General features: G+C 45.0%; 1 protein-coding gene across 1 annotated transcript in view; it reads right to left on the bottom strand.

Moving 5' to 3' along the window:
- The window catches only part of SGK3 (serum/glucocorticoid regulated kinase family member 3), a 498,190-nt gene that overhangs the window by 1,439 nt on the left and 471,901 nt on the right, over nt 1-24,850 (bottom strand). The gene's annotated exons all lie outside the window — the stretch shown is intronic.

Consider the following 24,850-nt stretch of genomic DNA (forward strand, 5'->3'; position numbering starts at 1 on the left):
TATTAGATACGGTTATTATTTTGTAAATTGTATTGATGAATGATGTATTGCTGGAAAAATCAAAAATAACTATTTAATACTACTGATGATTTGTATTTCAGAAATTACAGTTGATAATTTTTGGTTTATCCACAGCTTTTTTAATATGTTCAAATATTACAGTATTTTGTTGAAATAATCTAATTTGAAAAACCTTTTCGCAGAAGAAATAGAAAAGGAGGTTGGTTGCTAATTTAACATGTACTGCACTTTTGTAACATGGGTTTTGAGGTCAGTGTCTTGCAAAGTACATGTACAAACTTCATAATTGTATTGCTGAAAGCTTGAACATAGGACTTACATTGTGCATCCTGTTCGTCAAATGCAACACATTATTTGGTGTTACTCTATTTTATTGTTTTAACATAGAGAACAAAACAAAATAATTCATTTGGTCACACCCCTGAAATACTCTCACTAAACATGACATCACCTAATAATGAAAATATGTCTCGCTGATTAACAAAGATGTTACATATCTACATACAAAATCTCTTTGATGGTTTAAACGTAGCATAGAATACAAAGAAGCAGCACCCTCGCAGTTACTCTCATTAATAAATCAGTAGCTGGTTATAACACTTATACATATTAATAATGAACACCTGCATATTCTACCTGGGAAGCAAGCACACCCTTCAGTTCAATAAGAGACCTTATATTTCAACCCTTAAGAAAGTGGATGCATTTCATAATGTAGTTCCAGGGATTATAGACTCTGCAGGTGTGTCGGAGCCTTTTCTGTTCTGATGAAATATTTGAAAAATAAAGCCCATGTTAAAGAAATTGTCAATTTGTGAGATGGACTGTGCGTCAATTTTTCCACAGTAAAGGTATCCCACTGTCAGGGTTGCACCTACTAAGACAGCTGTTGGAGCATTCCCTGTATCGGCTATACCGGGATTCACCAGTGGCGGTGTTGGTGGTGGATGGCCTATGGCAGCTGGGCCTTATGGGGCACAGAGCAGGGCTTCTGGGTCACTACTGCACAAGGTAGACTTAGGATGCTCCCTCTCAAGGGATTTGTTTGGCGTCTACTGAATGTTGTGCAGCTTCCATTCACAATTAGTCCACTGGATTTTGGCATCCTAACCATTTGTTGTTTATTCCACTTGTCAGCTTCTTGTTTATTTCTTCCTTAATGAAGGTTTGCGTTTCTACTCTTCCAGATTCTTCTATAGTGCTTTACATTTGCTTTGATTCTGGCTTCCTACTTATTGGTTGTGTAATCCAAGACTTCTGTTGGTTTAGCTTGCTTCTGTCTTAGGAATCCAGTAAGTGTTGAGACTGATATTGATTTATTTATGCTGATATATGTACATATATCAACATAAAATTATATTTACTCCAGTATTGGAACTTTCATAGATTCCCATGCTTGAATCTTTCCCCGTCATCAGGATGGGAGTCCCCAGTATACATAAAATAGCAATAAAAACCATTACAAAAAAACTAGGCGCGGCCCATTCTAGTTTTGTAACATGTCCACCTCTTTTTGTAAAAGAGACCAAATAAAATAAATAAACAATCAGATTAGCCTCACCCTCTAGAACCTTCCTGAGAGAACCTCAGACCCTCGGATTTTCTACTTCATGTTGTGCAAGGGAGTCTCCACTGAGCTCTGCTCACTTTTTTCCTTACAACCTAATTTTTACAGTGTTTTCACAGTTTTTTCTACAAGACCTGCTTGGACTTCGTGTCAACATGTCTGACAAGGAGAAAAAGGCCCTCTTTAAACCCTGTGCAACCTGGTCTAAGAAGAGGCTTTATGTGGAGGACAAGCACAAGGATTGCATTTACTGTCTGTACCCAGACCATAAGGCAGCAGACTGTAAAATTTGCCGGACCTTCTCGACAAAGATTTGCGAGACCGCGAGGGGCGTCTCTGGAGCCAGGTCAAGGAAAGAGCCAGTCTCCAGTGAGGAGGCCTCCTCTGCTTCATCTTCTAGGAGGTGTCTGAAAAGGGGTAGGTCTTCTCCTTCACCTTCTAAAGACCGTCCCAGTAAAGCCTTGAAAAAGACCTCCCATAGGTCTGAAGGGCGCAGTCCTAGCAAATCTCCTCACCGAGATGTAAAGGAGAGGGAAGGACTATCATCAGGAGTGGAATCTAAGAGGAAATCCAGCTCTGGTCCTCTGTCATCTCCTCCGGCACCAAAGACCTTCAAAAAGCCCTCATCGGTCTCTTCTGAAGGCAAACCGATGAAGGAAATTCGCTCATCGATGACGCTCTTTACGACTGTCGACGAAGACTTCGAAGGTATAGTCTAAGTCCTCGTCTCCTTCAATTTTGACTCCGTCGATGGGCTCGTCGACGGTGATTTCCTAGTCTCCTTCGCCTGCGCTGCATGGTTCAGCGGCATCAACGCCGGTGGTGGCAAGACTGTGGTCGACGATGACATCGACACGGATGACGACGGCGATCACGTCCACGACGGTACCGTTGATGGCGTTCATGTCTTCGTCGACAACCCTTACATTGTCGTCGACGACCCAGTCGACGAGAGCAAAAATTGCTATAACTATCAGCGCCAAATTACACCTGAGATGACTTCTCCCAGGAGGGTTACACCTTTACCACCTGCACTTCTCCTTGAAAAGGAGTGTTCTGATGATGATGGGCCATATGGCTATGCTTATAGCTCCTCTCAGTTGCAGACTCTGAGGAAGATTACGTTGAGGAGCAGCAAAATGATCCTCCGTTGGGTTATCCAGAGGTCTACCAGCCACAGATGGTTTCTATGCCTTCTTCCCTACTGACAGACTTGCAATTTATGCTTTCGGACTATTGAAGGAGATTCACAACACAATGTCCGGCTCCAGTTGGCGTACCAGTTACAGCTGTTCCACCTGGGGTACCTTCTACCCCTCAATTTCCTCCGCCACTACCACTGCCTGTGGCTCCAGGTACACCACCAATAGTTCCTCAAATCCAGGATGATACCTCTGATGAGGACCAGGGCAACGTCACTCTACCAGATCCAGACACGGAGTGGAATGACTATATTATTCCTGATCCAGCTTCGCCTTCAACAGCTTTAGAGGATTCCCCCCCTGGAGACACAGGGAGTTTCCATAATTTGACGGAAAGAGCTGCTTAGAGGTTTGAGCTGCCCATGCCCACGGTGCAGTCCGAATGTTTTCTTTACGACTTCAAAGAGCCTTCCAGAAAGTCAGTTCGGGCTATTCCTATTGTTGGTCATGTCTGGGACGAGGGCTTAAAGGTGATGCAAAATCCAGCCACGGTGATTCCAGTGCTGCCTCGCCTTGAAAAGAAATATAAAGCCCCCGAGGATAGTCCGGCCTGCCTGGTCAGTCAGCCTAAACCGGACTCTGTCATCTCCCAGGCGGCTCAAAGAAAGTCCAAAAATCCTTCAGCTCCCCTCACGACACCTCGTAACAAAGAGGGCAGACGCCTGGATAATGCCCGCGAGAGGTTTTCCTCCATGTACAGCCTGATGGTCAGGGCAGCAAATGCCTTAGCAAAACTTGGTTGCTACGATCGCCAGATGTGGTGTGACTTTTCCCCCTATCTGGCTCAATTACCGGAAGAGGCTAAAGTTGAGGCGAAAGAGATTCTTCAGGAGGGAGAGAGAACCTCTTCAGAAGTAATTGACTGTACAATGGACATTGCAACGACTGCATTCCGCTCTCTAGCGGGAGCTGCTATCCTTCGTCGCAAAGGCTGGCTTCGAGCTACATGGTTTCGTCCAGAGGTCCAAAACAAAATCATGGATCTTCCCTTCGATGGGGTGGCACTCTTTGGGAAGCACATTGATGATGCGCTTCAAGACATTAAAAAAGACACGGAAACTGCAAAATCCTTGGGGACTCTGCAATACCGCAAGGTTCCCTTTTGTGGGGCAAGAGGCAGAGGCCTTCCTACCTACAGAGGAGGATACCAGCAACAACGGTATTCTACATATACTTCAGCCTCTCAATCTTATCACCCGCAATATAACCAGCGGCAGGGTCAATCATCCTCTTTCTCTAGATCCAACAACAGAGGACAACAAGGACTCCAGGGGAAGGACTTCTCTAAGCGTCAATAGCGGCTTGCTGGCTCTTACTACTGTTCCTTCTCCTCCTGTAACACCAGTGGGAGGCAGAATCTCACATTACTTCCATAACTGGCAGCAAATAACATCCGATCATTGGGTTCTACACATCATTCAATACGGTCATACTCTGGAGTTTGTCCATTCACCACCTCCCAGAGCCCCTCGCTTCACTGAGTCAAAACATCTTCATCTTCTACGTCTAGAAGTCCATCAAATACTCCTGAAGGGGGCAATACAGCCGGTTCCTCTCTCGCAACAGGGAGAGTGTTTCTACTCCCGGTTCTTTCTAGTTCAGAAGACCTTGGAAAAGTGGCGCCCTATTCTAGATCGGAGGGAGCTCAGCACCTATCTCATCAAACAGTCGTTCCGAATGGTGTCCTTGCAGGACATCCTTCGACTCCTCAACTCAGGAGATGCCATGCCCAAATTGGATCTAGAAGATGCATACTTTCATATAGCCATACATCCAGCCCACAGGAAGTTCTTTCGCTTCACAGTAGCCAAGAGCCACTTTCAGTTCAAGTTCCTACCATTTGGACTAGGATCTGCTCTGCGGATCTTTACAAAAGTACTAGCTCCTGTGGCAGCTTTTCTCCAAAAGCGACAGCATCAGGTTTTCCCTTACCTGGACAACTGGTTGCTAAAGGCCCTTTCCATGCACGCGGCACAAGAATCAGTTGCGGTGTGCACACACCTTTTCGACAATCTGGGCCTTACTCACAACACGGAAAAGTCGACTCTGTGCCCTTCCAGGACAGCCTGGTACCTGGGGGCCATTCTGAACACGTCCCTCAACAAGGTCTTTCCGTCCCTAGAGAGGAAGGACAAGCTGATAGCCACGGCCAGTCTTCTCATAAAAAGCTAGTCACTTTCAGTTTGCCTCTACAAGTCCCTCCTAGGGCCCATTTCCTCCGGCATTCATCTGATTTCTCACTGCAGGGTACGGATGCGCCCTCTCCAGGAGGAGCTAGACTCGCAGTGGCACCAAGTGGAGGGATCCTTCGAGGACAAGATTTGCGTTACCAGGTCAATGAGGGACGCCGCATCATGGTGGACGAGCAAGGACAATATTTCTCAGGGCCTCTCCTTCAGGGTCTCCCCCGCTCTTCAAATCATAACCACGGATGCCTCGCTAAAGGGCTGGGGAGTGGTCTTGCAAGACCTTCACGTAAGCGGCCGTTGGCTACCTCAAGATCACCTTCTGCATATCAATCTACTAGAGCTCAGAGCGATCCGCCTGGCCTTACAGTCTTTCCTCCCGCGGTTAGAGCAGTCTGCAGTCCTGGTACGAACAGACAATACGACGGCCATGTATTACATAAACAAAGAGGGTGTTACCAGGTCTCGTCTTTTGTCAAGAGAAACTCAGACAATCTGGGAATGGGCGATCCGGCATGGCATATCACTGAAAGCAGAGCATCTTCCGGGTGTTCTCAACGAAACGGCGGACATGCTGAGCAGACTGAAGTCAGTCAGTCACGATTGGGAACTGGACCAGTCCACTCTGGAACAGGTGTTTTGCCTATGTGGCAGGCCGTCCATAGACCTCTTTCCCATGCTGGAGAACAAGAAATGCCGATTCTACGCAAGCAGGCTTCACCATCCGGGTTCGCTGGAGAATGTGCTTTCGAAGGCCTGGTCAGACACCTTTGCCTACGCTTTTCCCCCATACCTCTGATCCCCAGACTTCTCAGGAAGCTCAAGGCAGAGCCTTGCAAGATGATTTTAATAGTTCCTGCGTGGCCCCGCCAATTTTGGTTCACAGAGCTGCATCTCCTCTCCATGAAGCGTCCACTTCCTTTGCAGCCGATTCCTTCGATGCTGACTATGTCCCAGGGCCAAGTTTGGCATCCGGATCCTCGATCTCTGCAGTTATCGGCATGGCTCCTGAGCACAGAGAATTTTTCGGTTTGACCCTTTCGGCAGAATGTAGAGACGTACTTTCTCAGGCATGAGATCCAAGTACTAACAAAACCTACAGGCTAAAGTGGAAGCGTTTCTGCCATTGATACCAGCAGGAGGGCATTCATCCTCTTTCTTGCACACCTCATGAAGTTCTCCCTTGCATCCTTTCGTTGGCAAAAGCAGGGCTGGCTCACTCATCCATTAAAGTTCATCTGGCCGCCATCTCTCGCTTCAGACGCACATCTTCTGGTCCTTCCCTCTGGTCGGCAAGGATAATTAAACAGTTTCTCAAGGGCCTTTTTAGAGTTTTCCCTCCAGTCAAGCCTCTGCCGCCTCTGTGGCATCTTAATTTGGTTCTCACCCAGCTCATGAGGCATCCCTTCGAACCTATTCATCGGGCGGACTTGAAATTTCTCTCCTGGAAGGTGGCTCTTCTGCTAGCCTTGACTTCGGCTAGGAGAGTAGATGAACTACAGGCACTCACCATTCAGGGACCTTTCTACAATTTAAAAAGGGGACAGTGATTCTACGTACTAACACAAAGTTCATACCGAAGGTGCCTTCAGACCTTCATTTGAATGAGTCGGCCATACTCAAAACTTTTTTCCCTCAACATACTACTCCGGCAGAGAAAGATCTGCACTCACTGGACATTCAGAGGTGCTTAAAATTCTATCTTCAACGTACTAAGGACTTCAGGAAGTCACCTCAGCTCTTTGTCTCCGTCAGTGCCCCTCGTAAGGGGTTATCCCCTTTCCAAGCAGGGGATTGCTCGTTGGATTACCAGCACTATCCAGTATTGTCACCGGGCAAGCCCCTTGAAGGCTGGGTCCGTGCTCATTCCACGAGGGCGATTTCTTATTCGACAGTCCTCTTTGCCGGAGTTCCTATCTGGGAAATCTGTAGAGCAGCAACCTGGAGCAGTACTCATACATTTACAAGACATTACTGCCAGGATTCGTCAACGCAGAGTGACACAGCAGTGGGCCAGGCAGTCTTGAGGAACCTCTTTCATTAAGTGGTGAGCTTTCCCTTTCAACCCTCCTTCTGTTTTTCTGTTTATGCTATTTGCACATTTTTTGACGTTAATTTGCTTGTTTCTTCCTGTTTCCTTATGTTTGTAAATATGTTTAGTAACCATTGACTTTTGGTTCTAATTGTTAATAATGGATATATAGGAAATCAAGGTTCCAAAAATGTGCTCATAACTGCTAGCTACTCTGATTCAAGCATGGGAATCTATGAAAGTTCCAATACTGGAGTAAGAAAAAAAGTTACTTACCTGTAACTTTGGTTCGCCAGTATTGGAAACTTTCATAGATTCCCATGCAACCCACCCTCCTCCCCCTGGGAATGTTCAGCATTCAGCATCTTCAGTTATACGATTACACAACGGCTACGAAAATCTGAGGGTCTGAGGTTCTCTCAGGAAGGTTCTAGAGGGTGAGGCTAATCTGATTGGTTGTTCATTTTATTTGGTCTCTTTTAGAAAAAGAGGTAGATATGTTATAATACTAGAATGGGTCTAGGCATAGCTTCTGTTTTTGTAATGGTTTTTATTGCTATTTTATGTATACCGGGGCCTCCGATCTCGACAACGGGGAAAGATTCAATCATGGGAATCTATGAAAGTCTCCAATACTGGCGAACCAAAGTTACAGGTAAGTAACTTGTTTTCATACACATACACACATATTTCTACTGAAAAACCTAAAAATTAGAGATACCTTATAGTTAGGTGAAAATGTCAGTTAAAATATATTGCTTCAAACTAACAAAACAACTGAAATTCACCAATTATAGTTATGGCAAGTAACTATAACTCTTGCCCTAAATTAACTATAGTTTGCGCCCCCAACATGCACAGTGCTGTCATAATAGAATTTCTGATTTTGCTGTAATTTTTACCAGTGATGTCACAGAACATGTCATGAGTGATGTAATATGTGAGGTCATAAGCAGTACATGGTGAGGGCGCAAGTTATATTTATTAAAGGACACGAGTTATAGTTACTTGAGATAACCTTAACTTGTGAATTTTAGCTGTTTTGTTAGTTTAAAACTGTATGTTTTAACTGATATTAGTTTCTCACTGAATTTCTAAGGTTTCTTTTTTAATGCAAATTAAGATAATATATATAACCGTACTTAACTTTAATGTCACTTTAACCTTTGGGTTTTTCAGTGAATTTCTAGTGTAAGATCCATCGCCGTGTGCAGGATGGAGCTTGGTACTGAAACCCATGCTGCGCAGAGTCTTTGGCCATGTGCAGCTTGGAGTTGGGTACAGGCTGCACCAAACCACCTGCAGGTGTCAAAACCGATGTCGCACATGGCCTTTGGCCGTGCGTAGCATTGGTTGGGCCCCTTTTTTAGAATTTTTTTGGGGGTTCCATGAATCCTTGGATCCACTGCAATGCTAAAATATGACCCCAGGTGTGGTCTCTCTAGGACCCATCCCCCGACAAGGCAAAAGGATCAGGGTACCCTACCCTGCCCCCTAATATCTTATTTTTTATTATTTTTAGTACGGGGGACCAATGCTCTGTGTCCTAATATGGCGGACACAACTTTTCCTTCAGGTAGCGGCCAGCCAATCACAATGCATAGTTGAGTGTGTACATCTGCCACGGCGTTAAATATACAAGGTATTTGAGCCCTAATTTCTCAAAAACTACTGAATGGATTTACACCAAATCACAAATAGCACACTTTCTGGACCGAGAACTAGCTTTCTGTCAAATATGGTGAAGTTCCATTCAGCAGTCTTTGCGGTATTGCTATTCAATTTTCCTATATAAAAATAAATAAGGGAAAACTCGTATTTGACCCCCCCTTCATTTTTTCTCGGCCCCTGCTTGTGCCCCAACAAGTGGGGTGGTCTCAGTTTCAAAGAAATAGGGTCATACGCCAACAGACACACTGTTCCTGTTGAAATGTGAAAGTGATTTGATATGCCATCGGCAGATTGACAGCAGATCAGATTTATTCATGGAATACGCCTAAAGCACCTTACCCAAGTAGTTTACTACAACTTTGTCATATCATGCCATGTTAGACATAGCTGCATCCCTCAGCTCTCAACAGTAGCATCCCGTGTTAAGACAAAAAGGATAATCATCACATCTATGACCACACTTAATATCGTCTTTCCAAAACAAAAATAATTATAAAGTAACCTGTATATAGAACTTCACTGAATACAAAATTCAATGCAGTACTTTACTTTTACTCAAATATGACCTCACAATTAAATAAATGGTAATTGCATTTTAGAAATGTTACTTATCCTTTCAATCTACTTTGATGGAAGCTGTCCACAATACATTTTCACACAACACAATTCATTAGCAGAAAACAATATCTATAATACTGACCAATGTGTAAATAATGAAAGAAAACACTAATGTACTTTACGCAATGTTTTTACATGTTAAGTAATGTTATGTTACAGGCATTCAGTGTTCTGCATCAAGCGCTGCTTAATGGTGTGGGGGGACGAAATAACTTTTCCTATTATATAATGCAAGCAATAGGAATAATCAGGTTAAAGTCATGTTTCGAAATTATATTGTTCAAAAGCATTCCTAAACTTTAGGTTTTCTTTAGCATTAAGGAGAGTCATTAGTGGCTGAGGCGATGAGGGGGTTTGTGCACAGGGTGTTTTTAACAGAATTAGATCTTCAGGGTCTTTGGTTCCTCTCCATTTCTATTCTTGTTTGGGTATGATGTGTTTGTTCTCTGTGAAATCTTCGGCGTACCAAGATACAAAGAGTTTGCTTTTTGGTACTTTGGTTTCCACAGTTTTCAGGGTCATACTCTATGCAGTGAGGAGCTGGTAGAAGGGCAGCAATGTTGAGTCTTTCTTGGAGAGAGTCCAAGCGGAAGTCTTTGAAGGAACTCTATCTTAGTTTTCATTTTTAGGTTGACCTTGGTGTGTTGCTGTGTTATGCAGGAGGGAAAAGAGATGGTATGATGCTCGCTCCAGTTCAGGTGTGTCGGGCCTTTCACTGGATTGATGGGGAGGCCATTAGGAGGAAGATGAAGCAGACGATATTGCCTTTGGAGTGGACAGGGTCACTGATGTGTTACGTATGTAAAAGGAGACTGCGCCTATCAGTGTGTTAGTGTGTGGGAGGTTGAATTCTCAGAGGAATGAGAAATAGGTCCCGTTATGCCTTTTTTCTATGGCATTTTAATTTTGGCGCTTTTATCTCTTTTTTTCCTCCTCCTTTGGCCGAGTGTGAGGGAAAAACAACACTTTTGTGTTTGTTGTTTACTGCTGAATTACATCACTTATTAAAGGTAATGGTCTTTAATTGATATTTCTAAGTCAATCTGTTCTCATTCTGCTTCTCTCTCAGGTGATCTCCAAGATGCATGTTTTCATATACCAATAGCCAAGAAGCATCGCACATATTTGAGGTTCGTCGTGGGTTTGGGTGGAATCACGCTTGCGGGCAGTGTGTACTACCAGGGTATCTGGTGGGACCTGTACCCTAATGTATGTAGGGTCACTGGGAGAGGGGGGAAATCTCAGACCAGTAGCGCTCAATGACAGGACAAGCCCACACCATATATAAGAAATCCCAAATGTCACTCGTACACCTATGACAAGCAGGTGAAGGGAGCACGCCCATTTTCCATAGTTGCCTGGGAGTGAAATAGGTCACATGCAGGTATTTCAGTTAAATTGTTAGGACATTTTGCCCAGGTATCAACTATTATATTAGCAAACATAAAAGGGGAGGCAGCAGCAGTGGCCATATGCCAACGCCTGATGGATTTCACTCCTATACAACAGGAGCGTGAATTACCTAAAATTACCAAAGACACACATGCCGAATTAGGTAGAGATAATTTGAGAGCTAAAGCAACAAAACCTCAACTCATGGGTGGACCGGAAAAGGATAACACCAAGAAAGCATCTGATTCTTCCAAGAAGAAATGGGATAATAAAAAACAAAAGAATAGATCACAATCAAGGGGTGTGTCTCCTCAACAGGAGCCCTTCGAAAGGAGGTACAACCTTAGGAATCGTGATAACGTTAAAAAAACCTGACAGGTATCAGATACTGATACATGTTCCTCTCGTTCCTTTCACAGTTCATCAAAACACTCAGAGAGGGAAGGACGGTCAGAACACAGACAAGAAGAACGGACAAAGTCCAGAGATAACAATCGTACTTCGGACTAGAATATCAAAAAAGATAAACCACAATTAAAACATAAATTTAAAAAGAAGAAGGTAGCAGGTCTTAAAGTAAGAAATGCCAAGGATACTGAGGACTCAACTTCTGAACAGGGAATGGGCTCTGACGATGCTAGACAGCACAGCAGATGTAACAGTAGCTCGCCAGAACCTGATGGAATTTCTAGTGACAGCGGCGTTGAATGTACATATAACGGTGGAGTCCCCGGATACGAGGGTAAGTGTCCCACACGCGTTATATGAAATAACACTCCAAATGGAGGGGGATAAACCCAGAAAAATTAAAGGTCTCTTTTGGGAGAACCTGATTATGGCTATGACATCCTTCTGGCTGAAAAAGATTGGCTGCCTGAGATTGTTATGGGGTGCCCAAAGGGAGTAACTGTAATTTCACCTGCTTTTTCCGACCTCGTTCTAGTATACTCAAAACATTAATACACACAGGAGTTGCAGTAGCACTTGCTCCAGCATTTTATCGCAACCATGTAGGGTGGGATACTGAGTCACCTGACCATGTAATTCCAGTAAAAACAACTCTAACTACACAGAGACAGTACCCAATAAAACAAGAAGAGAAAACAACAAGTCAGGGAGATCTTATATCAACTTGAATACCAAGTTGTATTAGAGAATTGCACCTCTTCAATGAATAATCCTCGGTTTCCTGTAATGAAACCTGATAATTTACATTGCCTAGTTTTAGACTGCAGACATTTAAATACATGCACTAAGACATTTGCAGTACAAAATGCACACTGTGCTGCATTAATGAATAACACTGTGCGGAATTTTTTTAAAACCACACTAGATATCTCAGATGGATTTTTCTGCCAAAATATAGTGCCTGAAAGCAGATATTTGACAGCATTCTCAGCCCTCAGCGTCAATTCTGTCAACTGCCCCAAGGGTATAAGAATAGTCCTGGGTTGTTCTCAGCTAGGGTAACAAAGTTACTTCAAAACTTTGATGAGGATGCATTGTCCTATGTGGATGATATTTATCTGATAGATGATGATTTATTGGATCATTTGACCAGGGTGAGCAACATAATTTTGGAGTTTGCCTCTGAAGGCTACAAATTAAACTTTAAAACATTGAAAATAGCCAACCTCAATTTCCTATGTTTGGGATACGAGTTATCAGATGAAGGGAAAAGCTAACTTTTAGAAAAAAACTCTGAAAAACTTACAATCCATATTGGGATTCCTAAACTTTGGCAGAACATAGATTTTGGATTATGCAGAAAAAGTTAAACCTTTCTATGATTTAATCAGACCTGATTTACAATTGGATATTGGACACAGGAACACATGGATATCCTTCGTTCCTTACAAGCCGACATGATAGCTGCCAAACACCTACACACACGTGTAAATACCAGAAATCTGGTGATCTGTGTAATTGCGGGTCAATCAGGGTACACTTACCTAACCTTCAATGAAGGCGTAACAGTACCCATAGCATACAAATCACACTTGTACACAAACGCTGAAATGCACTTTGCTTCTACAGAAAAAAATCTGTCAGCAGTACAGACTGCTGTAGTGAGAGAAGGAGCACTGCACAAGGGAAACAAATAATTGCTGTGACTCCAGTACTGGCCTTAAAGGCTCTCACAAAAGCTAGCATTCTAAATGCAAAAGCGCTATATCCACGATGGATACAATGGTCTAATTCTCTCACTACAACCGATGTAGATTACAAATTTGATTCAACACTAAAAATACAAGCATTTCTGCAGTACGAACAAGAATATCCTCTCCCGAATGAAATAATGCTGCTAGATCAGTATGAATACATTATTTACACTGACGGTTCTGCTCAGCTTCTCATAGGAAGTAAACAGCAATACAGCGCAGCATGTGTGATTGTAAAAGGACGTATGCGGTAAGGCTAGTTCCATCCTAGCAGTACAAAGACACAGTCTCTAGGAGACTGCACGGCACAGCTAGCAGAATTAAAAGCCTATTACTGGCACTAATACAAAGGGATCAGGAATTGCCCACACTTGTAGTGTGCGATTTATTCTATTGTGTCCAGTCTTACAATGAATATCTTCACTACTGGGGTCAGAATGGGTTTAAAGACTAAAAAGGTTGCACAATAAAGCACAAATTGATTTGGGAACAAGTGGCAGAGATGAAAAAAGACTTGCCAAGAGCGCACATGATACATACGCTGAGTCGATGGCGTTCACTTTGATGAGAATTCATTGGCTGATGAAGCCACCAAGGCGACAGCGCGAACTGCTGCAGTAGCTGCAATCACTCGTTAAAGCACGCAAATAGACGGAAGCACAACGGTAGCTGTCACTGCTTCACGCAAAAACAGCTCAGCATTGCCAAAAGGCGTTCCACTCAAGTACTCCTACAAGTTAGATGCAAAAAATATATGCTCAAATTTCAGGAGTGGGGGATAGAGATCGCAGATTTGGTTTCATTCTAAATGCACACGAGGGTCTAGGTTTTGCCCACACAGGGATTACCGCGACAGTTTCTCTACTGAAACAACGCTATTGGAGGCCAGGTTTAACAAAACAGACAAAAGCACTTGTCCTGAAGTGCAACATCTGTCAGCAAATGAAGGGTTCTACCATTGCACGTCCAGCGCAAACACCACTACTAATATCAGACAGACCTCTCGCTTGTCTCCAATTGGACCACTGTAGCCCCTTACAATCTGATGGGGCTTACAAGTACATCTTGGTGGCGGTGGATTCATGCTCTAGACTCCTGTGGGTTTAGCCTCAGCGCTCGGCTTACGCTCAAACTGTTATAAAAGATTTGCGACTCCTCATACGGACATACACAGTTGGCACATTACATTCTGACCGTGGCCCCGTGTTTAGCTCTAGGGCTTATATGGAAACCATGGGAAGTTTGGGTGTGGCATTGCAGTAATCCTCTCTGTACCATCCAGAGGGAAATTCGGTCATGGAGAGGAAAAAGCAAGACTAAAAGCAATCTTAACAGCAAGGGAATTAGGTTCGGGTGGTAGTTGGGTCAATCCCCTATATGGGGTGCAGAGGGCATTTAATAACATGCCAAGAAGTTCCTAGGAGGTTTCACCCCTTACAAAGTCCTATTTGGGACGAGAATGTGGGTACCTGACCTGGATGGTGGCAGAACAGTGGCGGATGAAAAACCATTTGACATCAATACACGTTTGGCTGTTTTACAGGAACTCAATGGATTCCGGGCACTACAAATCAACGTCCAAGTAAAACGCACCATCACTGGTGAAGCAAAATCGGTCACGGCAAGACCTGCCTGGATCCCAAAGGTCAGGGTGTGGTCAGAGAAAAGAGTGGACAAGAAAGAATATGCGCCATCATACAGAAAGCCTGTACCTGTCCTTGCTGTCGAAGGAACAAGAATAGTACTACTTCTGCCTCTTGCCGGCAAGAAAGAGAACAGATTTGTCTCCATTGATCTGATCAAACCACACTATGTGGCAAATCCTGAATAGTAGGCCATGTGGGCTCCTGGGTAGCCACTGATCTCCTCTCACTACCATACAGGAAGTTCAGACATAAAGACTTATAACATTTGAAGAGTCTACAATTCGAAATAATGGAGTTTCCAACAATGAAATGTAACTCGTTGCTATTGAAATTGAACATCAAAACACAAATGAAACACATATATCAATTCGGCCTAACACCGACGTCTACATCAATATGCCTCTACAGGAGAAATCTGCCAGTTCAACAAAACCTGCTGAGCTACCGAAGATAGATTGAACTGCATGTGGCCACTTCATCGATTTCAACAGATTTTCTCTGCATTCAAGTGAACCAGAGTCACCGCCAGGTACTAAGGAATGGCAGGTTCAGGGAACCAAGGCACTATTTATAGCTTGCCTCATACCACAACAGATTATTTTCCTGAACGACAGTGTGCAACAGGCTTCCTGTCTTGGGTTATCCAAGATCAAGGACTTGAACACACCTCGCATTCCCTCGCTTTCACACTTGGAGGGATGGCAACATTATACAGAAAAAGGGTGAGGGTACACTAGATGATATCATGCATTGCGTTTCACACAATTCAAAAGACCCCAATTGGAAGAGTGGGTTAGTTTGGCCTATCAACACAAATAGGTGTCAGTCAATATTCAGGGGTACAACAAAGGCTTTAGTATCCATAGGCCTGACCTACGCTATGTACAACGATAACATCCGGGGGTGGTGACATCATACAGTGTTGGGAAGTTATGCCTGGATTGGCTAAGAACTTAGACACTGTCCCAGGTGGAACACTTGTTCCTAGTCTCAGACGACATGGATCTAAGGGATTACTTGCTTGGTCCCTGAAAGCCACATCAGAAACGCTCCTTATATGCGGTTTATAATGAAATTTGGAAAATCTCTCAACAGGAAGCTGCAGAGAGATTACGTGAAATTGACAGAATTAACTTAGAAAAGGCTTTGGCTGTGGTTGACAATGGCATGAACACACTAACATCCAGAATTTATTCACTGGGCAACATTGTATCTTCTGCTATAGATAGAATGGAACAGGATCTGTCCATCTTACAACGCTGTCAATCACAGTTACGTTCTATTGTGTCATTAAGCTGGACGCTACAATCATTGCACTCTGGTTATGTGCCCTGGTGATAGATATATCAACAGTATGTCTCTGTTCTCTGCATATACTTTGACTGAAAAGCAGACAACAATGGCACAAAGGGATTTGAAATATACAAGGCTGCGCATTGAAAAATTAAACCAACTACATTTCATCTTGGCAGAGTCACTGTCCAAAGAATGGTTAAATCACGGCCATATAACATTGCCAGTAGGAAATTCCAGTTTTAATAGTCCCTAGAACACCACCAGGTAGGCAGGTATGAAGCAATGGGTAGGGAATTCATCCATGAATCTTGTAAATTACCTTATAAATTTAGATGCAGGAACGAGGACACTGAAGTGTTACTCAGCGGTACAGAGTGCGAGAATTCTTTGAGTGGATCTCATTTGCCAGGATACTATGCTTCATGGGGAATGTAATGGTTCAGTTCATAACTTATCCTGTCATTTGAAAGGTTCCCCAGCTGCCGTGATTAATCCAGTGTTCAGGCTGAGCTCAAATGGGAGTTACTTAATGCTGAATGATCAAGGTTGTTGTGGGATGCTTCCAGGCATCACATATCTTGTCACTGTAAGTTCCAGGGTTACTTGCTAAATGCAAGTACGGTTTCCACCAACCCACACAGTCAGGGAGGCGCTGTTATGGCCTTCGTTGAATGTTTCCTTTATATGGTATAATACTCTGAGCCAAATGAAAGCCATGCTTTTACAGAAGGATGTGCCCTTAACCTCAGCCCTAGAGACTTTAGATCTCCAGGTTGCAAAGTCCTCTGCTGAGATACAGGCACTGGTACGAACTAACTGCCCTTTCTACTTTGGAGAAATGGTTCAGCGTATCTTTAACATGTCTGATACGAAGGGTATAGTACACCTATTTAAGACCATAGGTTCTGGACTGTTTAGCACCTTTCAGACAGTTTTCGGAGTGATTCCAGCTTTTATACACTCCGTATTTGGAAGCATTTTTGGAGGACTTCCGCTAATCCTGCTACTGGTAGTGGGAATCCTGATTTTATTTTTTCTGCTACGCAATGGACGTCCCAGTCACCAAGGAGATGGAAAAAACGCTCTTGGAGCGACGTTAAAGTGATTGCATGGTACTCCAACTGGGCACACCTCGACTTCGGGAGCTAAGCGAGTCTTGATTCCCATCATTTAGACCAAAAAGGATTGACTGTGATTTGCCTGTTCTCCGCTGCCTGTTCTGCGAACAAGAATGTGTGTCGGATCTCTGGCTAACACTTCCATCGGTTGCGCCACTGGATGTGGAAGCAATGCTGGACCCATTAATGGCCCACGTACTGCAGTGTCTTCCGTATATTCCCATGTTGATGTTGGCATTCTTAGAGCCACCACAGGATGCTTCAGCTCCTGTTGGATTGGGGACCGGCTCTACTACAGGCACACAGGCTTTGGATGTTTCAACTGCCTCCTCAGCATCGGCTGTGGGAACTGACGAAGATCACCTTTGCTCGATTGACCTGATCTCTGAGGTGTTACAGGGACTGTTGCCTGCGGAGGCAAGCAGCAGTGATGGTGCGTCTCCCACACAAGACACAAACATTTGGCTCTCGGTGTGCTGGGAAGAGTTCGGCCTTTTTCCGAAACAACCAAAAATTTTAAACAACAAATATTTTCCTACTATACTATTATTGAGCACCATGGCTTTCGGACGCTCTAAGTTGAACTTTTAACATATATAATGGATCCGTAGAGGTTTTAGGCACTTTTGAATATGCTTTTTTAGAAATTTTTAATTCTGAACATTTTTTAACAATGTTTTATGATTAATTAGCGGAACATTCGCTTTTAGTATATCATCCGGTCAGATGAGTGGGTGTTATGTTTTGTAATGTACCCCAATATAGGCCTGGGTAGTCACTTAATCTTTCACCTACATTTCCCTGCAATTGTACTACATAATGGTTTTTGGTATTGACTTTTTGCCTAGTTAAGGTGCTACATAAATGTTGTGTGGTTTTCGCAGAAAACTAGCCTCATTTATTATGCATGGGGATTCTCAGAATTACAGCAGGATTACCATCTTCTGCATAATAACTGTATAAGGGTCATCCCTTTGTCATCCTCGGCTGACATGACACAGCAAGCTAGAACCCCTGAGGGTACCTTTCGGCTATATATCCACCATATCTTTGCTGGGGCAGGCAGAGGACTTCCATGCTGACACACAGACGCAAGACGCTGAGGTTCCTACATGCAGACACTCCAGCACGCAGAGGTCCGACATCCCTTGCGGGGTGTCAATCTCGAGATCAAAATGGGGTCCTTCATTCTCTCACACCAGGCAATGGGGTTGGCTTCGTCCTAGGGGGATTCTTGGCTCTACACCTACATACATGCTAGGCACACTTAGATATATCTAGTTAGGGTTGCATTGTAGGAGTACGCAATATTAATGTTATGTATTTATATGCTTGCATATATACATTGTTTTAGGAATATGGTAGAAATTTACCATCCAATTAATCTGTTGGCGCTTATAATCTTTATAGCTGTTTCTGTCTTATTGTTGTTTCAGCACACCTATTTTACACTAGAATGACGCTGGTTCAATAAATGCTTATAGAAAACGTCCCTACCGTTTATTCTGACCTCGTTGGCGTCTGTTATGACGTTGCGGTGCCTACATAGGCACCACCCAGGCGTGCGGACGTCAGAACTTTTTGTTTTTTCCACGCCAGAAGCCCAGAGTCACGAAGTGACTGACGTAACGTATGCAAAACTAGGGCCCTGAAAGGGGAGTAAACCTAGACCTACAACATCAGTCCGCAAAGCAGGGAGGCATGGGTGGGGCTGTAAGGAATCTGCAGCTAGAGTCTCTACCAGATAATGCATTACCGAAGGTAAGTAACTTGTTCATCTGATAGAGACTTCTAGCTGCAGATTCCTTACCGTTGAATCAGATACCCGAGCCACACCATCCCTGCAGTGGGTTGCGGACTCATGAGCTAGACTAAAAAGTCTTGCAGGACTGAGCAGGCAAAGTGCCCTTCCCTGCGCACCTGACCATCAAGGCAATAATTTTTTGTGAACGTGTGCAATGATGCCCATGTCACTGCCTGACAGATGGTTTGGATTGGGACACCCCATGCTAAGGCCATAGTCGCAGCCTTTCCCCTGGTGGAATCCCTCAGGGGGCTGCTTCTTCACCAAGGGATAACAGATTTTAATGCAGTGAACAACTCAGCGAGAGATGGTTCTTCTCTTCACTGCCTTTCCCTTCTTTGCTTCCACATACCCCACAAAGAGTTGGTCATCCACCCGAACTCTTTTGTGCAGTCAAGTTAGAACGACAACGCTCTTTTTGGGTCCAGACGGTGGAGACGCTCCTCTTCCTTAGAGGGATGTGGGGGAGCAAAGAAGGTAGGCAAAGTAATGCACTGACCCAGATGGAATGAGGTCACAACCTTTGGTAAGTATGATGCCCTGGTGCGAAGAAACACCTTGCCCGGAAAGGACATATGATAAGGAGGCGAGCTGGATAACGCCTGCAATTCACCCACCCTCCGGTCCGATGTAATCGCCTCTAAGAAAGCTGTTTTGATGGTCAACAGCTGGAGGGGACAATTGTGCAAAGGCTCGAAAAGAGCGCACATCAGATATGTGAGGGCCAAATTAAGGTCCCATTGTGGCATAACAAAGGGTGTAGGTGGAAATAAATGAACCAACCAAGCTAAACAGGGATATTTTAAAGGATATTTTAATAATAATGGAAAAAGTCTTAACGATACCCTGGGTCAGTTATGTACAAAAATTCCTGCAGAATCTGGGACATCTGGAGTATTTCACTGATCCTGATTCTATGAAAGCGGTACGTAGGAAAGACTTAAAAAAAAAAAAAAGATGGTCTCACGATGTTGGAAATGGCACGGTTGACGACTGAAATACTAAAGCCCACGGTACTGGAAAATCAAATGATTTTAAAATTCAGACATATTTGGTGATAGTACCAGAAGGATACGACAGATTCCTATCAACAGGATTCAGGCTTGGAATGGTACACAGACCTATTCGTTTTCCCAATATGAATGACTGGAGCCGAACTATGATACCCTGTCCCTGTGATAATTGTTCAAGTCAATCCACTATCCATGTTATTTTCTTTTGTGGATTTTATACTCTCATTAGGAAAGTTTGGATTCTGCCAATGTTGAGAACTATGGGGATCAGAAAATGTCGCCCAGCTTACATCGCATTACAAACTATGGACAATGCTAATATGATCTGGAAAATTGCGATGTTTTTTTAAAAAAATGGTCAGTTATAGGAAGTTATAGGAAGAGCATAATATCATGAGGATTGTTTTTTTTTTTTTAAGAATATTGTTTTTAGAATTAATGAAACGTTATGAATTTTTAATTGATGTTATTAAGTGCGATATAATGATCATAGCTACTGCCAAAATTTCTTTATGAGTTAACTTGAAAAATCGATATTCAATTTTAAGTTTTTTATCATGATTATAATGTGTACGAATTGCTTTTATGATTGCAGTATCTTACAATCGAATAAAGCTGAATTTGAACCAACCCTTTCAAAAATCTATTTACAAGAGGAGATTTAAAGAGGGAAGGCTGGTCTAGCAGCTGCAAAAAAGCAGACAGAGCAGAAAGATAACCCTTGAGAGTTCCCAGAGCAGAGTTCTGCTGTGCAAGGGTAAGAATGAACAAAAGGACAGTAGAAAGAGGGTCAATAGACCTTTCTGTACAGTATAATACAAATTTCTGCCAACGGCAGGCATATACGACAGTGGAGGGCCGCCTGGCCGACAGAATAACATTACAGACTTCGGGAGGAAGGTCAAAAGCCATCAACTGCCGCCGCTCAATCTCCATGCATGGAGGCGCAGAGTTGACAGGTTTGGGTGGGGAACCCTCCCATGCTGTTGAGACAGAAGATCCTCCCGAAGAGGCAGCCTGATCGGAGGATCGACACTCATGCTCAGAAGCTCTGAATACCAGACTCTCCTTGCCCAGTCCGGCGCGCAAGGATAACTTGGGTGAGGTCGCTCCTGATCTTCTTCAGAACCCTGGGCAGGAGTGGTATGGGCAGAAAGGCCTACAACAGGCCTGAGCTCCACTCTCCACAAAACGCGTCGCTGAGCGATAGACGCCTTGGAAACTCCAGCATGCAGTACTGTTGACATTGCACGTTCTCTTCGGAGGCAAACAAATCTATCCAAGGTTCTCCCCACTGTTGAAAGAGACTGCGCCACCTCCGACTGGAGACGCCATTTGTGATCCTGAAGGCATCGACGGCTGAGATCGTCCGCCCTGGCATTCAGAGAACCTGCCAGGTGTTGAACCACCAGGGTTATGCCCTGATGTTCCAGCCATGCCCAGAGACACAGGGCCTCTCGACAAAGGGTCCACGACCCCACCCAGTCTTGCTGGTCACAGTACCATATGGCAGTGGTGTTGTTCGTGAACACCTGCACCAGCTTCGCCTTGACAAAGGGAAGAAATGCTTTTAATGCCAACCGAATCGCTTGGAGCTCCAACAAATGTATGTCGAGCACAATCTCTGCCGGAGACCAGTGACCCCTGATCTCCGCCTCTCCCATATGGCCACCCCATCCCAGAAGAGACGCATCCGTCACAGCTGCGAAATCTGGTTGGGCAAGGGAGAGAAGTCTGCTGTTGACCCAATCGTGGTTCGTTAACCAACACTGCAGATGGAGGGGTGGAGCTTGCCGAAGCCTAAGATGGCTGTGCTTTGAGCGAGCTCCGCGAGTCATCGCTACTATCCGACAATTATATTTTGTGATCTCTGATTAACAGCAGGAGGTAGCCCGAGACAGCGCTATAGCCCGATGTGAATTTTACTGGAACCCGAGCTATGGTGACACTGGGGGCTGCTGAGGCCTACGCTTGCGGCCTGCGCACTGACCCGTCTGGCTGCTTCCCCCCACCTGGGCCCGCCTGAGAACAGTCGGATTGGAGGTGCGTTGTGCTGCAGACCGTGCACACAACCCCTATAGTGCCTGAGGGGGCTTCATCTTGCGCCAACCATCCTTGAGTGCCCAGAGGAGCCCGCTGTAGAGCCGAGGGCGAGACTGTGGCTGCTGTGCGGGTGGCTGGTGTGCCTGTGATCAGCTGCCGGAGACTAGTGCGCTGTTGCAGCGAGCCTGCCTGGCCTTGTGGATTGCTGACTGGACCGTGCCGCTGGTCACGGGCTTGGAGACGCTGCCCGGCCGTACTGGGAAGCCTCTCGTGAGGAGCTGTGGCGGATCTAAGTGTCGCGTGGCTGAGTTGCGCAATACCTCCAGCCCTGCCTGCCACTATCTCTGGACGCCCTGCATTGAACACCTGTTTGGGCCTCGCGCCTCGGAGCGCTGCGGCAGAACTCGGGGTGCAGTGAACACCGGTGGTGAGTTGCGGGGCTCCATAAACCTGGCATATGTGCAGAGCGGCCTAAAGTGTGTGCCCTCCTGGAGGTGCTTGGGCACGAAGTTCATCCAGCCTGGGCTCGCTTCGATGTTGCTGCCCCACGAGGCCCTGTCTTCACCTGGGATCTGCCTCTGCGTCCTGTTCGCCTGGATCACGCTACCTGGGCGATCCATTTGGTGAGGTTCTGGCGGATACTGCATCTCTTCTCGCACTGGGGGGACCTCCTTGTCTGCGCCGCCCACTTTGAGAGCTGAGGGTCTGGTCTCACTTGCCAGGAAAGCAGGGAAAAAATCTGAAGGCTTTCCTTGCTTGTCGTTTGCATCCTCTTTGAAACGGTGGGCCTCAACATTGTTCATCCCTTGAACCCCAAGACAGTCTTATGCAGCAGGTTTATCCTGGTCTTGGTGGACCACGCCACATGGTACCAAGAGGCCATCCCTCTGAGGTCAGTGAATGCACCTGCGGTGGTCAGGGACCTGATGTGGATTTTTACCCGAGTGGGGTTCCTAAAAGAAGTGATGTCTGACAGAGGCATTAAATTCAGGTCCCCATACCTCAAGTCCATGTGGGATGAGTGTGAGTTATCCTACAAGTTCTGCATACCCTATCACCTCTAAACAAATAGGCTTGTGGAGATATTCAACAAGACCCTCAAGGGCATGATTATGGGCCTGCCTGAGCCCATGAGGCAGAAGTGGGACGTCTTCTTACCATCCCTACTGATTGCCTACAGGGAAGTACCACAGAAAGGGGTTAGGTTTGGCCAGTTTGAACCTCTCGATGGACACGCTGTTATGGGACCTCTCAGCATTGTAAGAAAGGGGTGGGAGCAAGCTCCCAAAAAACCCCCTCAGGATGTAGTCCGCTACATGCTGTTTCTTCGTAATCAGATGCAGCAGTTCTGGAACAAGGTTAAAGACAATATTGCAGGTTGTCAAGTAGTAATGAAACTCTGGTACGACTCTGGTGGAGTTTCTGCCTGGCCAGAAGGTGTGGGTCATGAAGCATTTGGCACCCAGAGCTCTATAATACCGCTGGGCAGGCCGATATGTGGTGAAGGAGCAGAAGAGGGATACAACCTACCTGGTAGATATCAAGATCCCTAGTTACCTCTTAAGGGTGCTTCACCTAAACCGCCTCGCACTGAACTTTGAAAGGTCTGAAGTCCCAATGCTCGTGGTGACAGATAATGGAGTGGACATTGTGAACTTCTCCCTGACCTCCTGTCTACCAAGGAGCATGCTGGGTCAGTAGCGGGTGTTAACCTCTCCCCCTACTCTGACCTCGGAAGAGCAGAGTGACTGTCGCCAGTTACTAGGACAGTTTTCTTCTCTGTTCTCCCTCACCCCTGGATCAAACACTAGTTTAGCAAAACCAAAGGGGATGAGTTTATCCATGACATTGATACCAGGGACAGTATGCCTGTCAAAAAAAGTAATTACCGGCGGTCGGATAAGGTGAGGGACAGTTTCAAGGAGGATGTCTCCAAGATGCTGGCGCTAGGGGTGACTGAGCTCTCCAGCAGTCTCTGGTCCAGCCCAGGTGTGCTGATCCCAATACCGCCTCACCGGGTGCCACCCCAGAACTCAGGTTCTTTGCAGACTACAGGGGACTTGAATCAGTCACAAAGATTAACACTCACCTCATCCCCAGAGTTGATGTGATCATAGACAGGCTGCGGCTGCCAAGTTACTCAGTACTTTTGATCTTCCCTCAGGGTGCTGGAAGATTGCTCTGAATGAGCGGGCAAAAGAGATTTGCATTCTTGATACCAGAGGGCCACTTCCAGTACTGGGTGGCACCCTCTGGCTTGAACAATGCCCTGAGAGGTTGGTGAACAGGGTCCTGAATGGGAAGGAGGCATTCTGTGTCAGGAACCTCCTTACCTGCTCTAGCTTCAGCCCTAAAAGACGTTCTTTTAGTTCCTGTAGATCGTCTGTAATAAAATATCCGCATTTTGAAAAGTTTGAGTCCCTGCTGGAAGGCATTCCTTTGATTTATAATACATGAATTAATGCGTACTGCTCTTTCGGGACTAGACTTGACCGCACCCACTTCCTGTAGAGGTGTGCGGTCTAGTCATTCTCTCCCGAGACGCATTCAGAACTGTTAATGCGCCTGCGCGAGTATCCCGTGGCGCACTTCAACTGATAGAATTCCCTGTCAGGAGCGTTCTCTCGGTGGCGCTCAGTTTGTGAAGAGAATTGAGGAAGGATTGATTCAGCGCTTCAGTGGCCTTTTTGAAGGAAAGTAAGAAGAGGCTTTTTCTTGTTATTGTGAGAACTGCAAAACTAATTGAATATTATTTCCGCAGAGAAAATTGCAGCATTAGTGCCTTGAGTTCTGGACTCCTGTCAAGCAGCCTGTTTTGTGGAGAGTGACATATGGCCTGGTCATGGGAGCAGACTTCTGTGAACAGAAGTGCTCCGAAATTCAAGTAAGAGTTTTTACGCTGGTTTTAGTTGCCTCATGTTCCAAGAGCATTATTAAAATACGACGTATGGAAAACTTAACTCTACAATATTGGCAGAATAAAAGACTGACAAAAGACTTTAAGAACTGTAAATAATTCGGAGGATTCCTCGCTCTGTTACTTTTGCATATGAATTCAGGATCAGACTTCTGTGTCTTT

The sequence above is a fragment of the Triturus cristatus genome, chromosome 5_1 (assembly GCF_964204655.1).
Source record: "Triturus cristatus chromosome 5_1, aTriCri1.1, whole genome shotgun sequence".
NCBI lineage: Eukaryota > Metazoa > Chordata > Amphibia > Caudata > Salamandridae > Triturus > Triturus cristatus.